This window comes from Schistocerca serialis, chromosome 2 (assembly GCF_023864345.2).
Source record: "Schistocerca serialis cubense isolate TAMUIC-IGC-003099 chromosome 2, iqSchSeri2.2, whole genome shotgun sequence".
NCBI classification, from domain to species: Eukaryota; Metazoa; Arthropoda; class Insecta; order Orthoptera; family Acrididae; genus Schistocerca; species Schistocerca serialis.
This window is the reverse complement of record NC_064639.1, coordinates 407,606,199-407,608,499: the sequence shown is the minus strand read 5'-3', so window position 1 is coordinate 407,608,499 and position 2,301 is coordinate 407,606,199. Positions and strand designations below refer to the sequence as shown.

Below are 2,301 nucleotides of genomic sequence, written 5' to 3'. Positions count from 1 at the left end.
CACTTGTGACGTACCCGTGCAGGACGCTGCACGCACAGTTTATCAGGCGCAGCAGGTAGCGAGCAGTAGCGGCTAGATGGCGTTTGCTTGGCATCTGCCGCCTGAGGGAAAGCTGGCGTCACTCGCGAGGTCGTTGCTCCCAATACCTCGGCTCCTGAGTCACGGTCATTACCACCAGCCGTTTCGTGGCAACTATATTTAATATATATTTCCGTAGTTGTGGATAGACATGCGGCACCGTACTCTTGCTTACCTTTATCCCTCAAAAATGTCTCGGCTAAAAATAGATGCATCGGCCGGGAATCGAACCCGGGCCGCCCGCGTGGCAGGCGAGCATTCTACCACTGAACCACCGATGCTTACAGAACGTCATTCTACGAACCGGTTGTAATCATAGACTGCCCTTTGTTCCTTTTCTGTTGTTTCTTCGTTTACTTGAGATTAATCTGTCCTCTGCCTACACATCATGGCCTGTATTATCTGCAAATTACTAGACTAATTTGAATTCTTCTCGGGATATTAAGCAAGTAAACTGGTCGATGTGTAGCGACGTTTCTTCAAATGTCTTTCTTCGGTAACTACAATCTTTTTACTGTCCAAGAAATAATTTTGAGTGGTTCTGGCGAAAATTAACTTAATTTAGACACTTGAATCACAATTTAAGCTCACCTGTTTCAGATTCATTATTTTATTTTACGTATCGTAGCTTTTCCTGTCAATTTCGTGGGAGCAATAAGTAAACAAATGAAGTACAATAATATCATGTCGGATTCTGCATCTGTGCAATGTGCCATATGTCTTAGGGCTCTCATAGGGAATTCATTCATCCCTTCGAGCTATATCTTAATCTGGCGCTTCTTTGCCAAAATCCTTCCTGAAATTAACTTTGTTGAACAAACGTCTACATCATTCTTACGTCTCTCGTGTTACAACAGTGACTCGGACGACAGTCTGTCAAACATTTTTCCACGCATGTAAGCTTCAGAGAAATGTGGTGGAACGTGGTACATAATTTTACTGTAGAGACACATTTTGGCTTAACTACAATTATGAAACCATTAAAAATATCGGAAAACTATCGTTAATTAAGTGAGATTACCATAAACCTTAAGTGAAAGGGATAGCTGTCAGACTTTTTGGAAGTACTCTGCTTGTCCAGCTTTTCCTCTTACTGACGTAACTGACCTACACCCTGTGATGCGAACGTACTATACATTAAAAACTGATTTTTTTGACGAGCTTTGTTAACAGTCAAAAGCTAACAATTCCTGTAGACAGTACTGTAGCGCAAATTCGTAGTAATATATAGCAGACCGAAGTAGACTATAAGTTGTAAGTAAAACACTTTTGCGAACTTGTAATACAGAAAATTTAGTTTAGTGAAGTAGAATGAAGATGGATATATTTTAAATATTTTCGATAATACAGTATTCACCATTTTACGAGAATGGTTTATAGTTGAATGATCTATTGTTTACACTATTTTAAACCTGGGGTCTACCTGACCTGAAATGGCTACAAATTTTGTCTCGTATTGACTAAACATCATATAAATTTATGAAATCCGGTCACTTATTTCTGCAAATGCAAGGGCAATACCTGTTTAACCCTCCTAATACCGTGGGGTCTATAATGACCCTAGGCCGTAAGTTTCTGTAAAATATACCTTCTTTCCTATTTCTAAAAATTACGAAAAATTCGGACTTTTCCTGAATTAAGTAATGGGTTCGTAATATATTAATTTAACTTTTTGAAAATATTTAGTTTTGCAGAAAATCAAGAGAGAACCACTGTATACCATTGGGGTTAAATGCGACCCCATTTCTGTCTTGCGGTGTTATTACCCAATAATGCTGCATCGAATTCGTAAATGTTGCTGTATTTCCTTTGTTTTATTCTTGTAAATATAGTAGTAACTTGTGATTATTGCCAATACTTTATAAGCCGACAGTTATTTGTTCCATACAAGTGTAGACTACTACTGTGTGTGTTGCATTTAGTGGAAAATGTCTCGTCACCTTTCCGAAGACGTAGTGCTTGAAATATTACTGCAGGATAATCCTCTATCTGGAGAATCAAATAGTGATATCAGCGATATAGTTTCTGATGTCTCATGCAGCGATGGAGAAATTGACGTCTTAGAAGAGAATATTCCTCAATCAGACGGAAGTTCAGAAGAAGATTTGGGCAGCGCATATGTCCAGCCTGAACAGAAAGTAACACATATTTCTGACTGTTATATGTAAGTAAACATTGTATATTTGTAAATGTGCGTTAGGGTCTAGCGCCAAGATATACCCT

At 38.7% G+C, this 2,301-nt stretch overlaps 1 non-coding gene across 1 annotated transcript; it reads right to left on the bottom strand.

The window, feature by feature from the left end:
• Positions 1-288: 288 nt before the first annotated feature.
• On the bottom strand, positions 289-359 carry Trnag-gcc (transfer RNA glycine (anticodon GCC)). The gene has a single exon. It is a non-coding gene; the product is annotated as a tRNA-Gly (tRNA).
• Between the last annotated feature and the right edge of the window lie 1,942 nt (positions 360-2,301).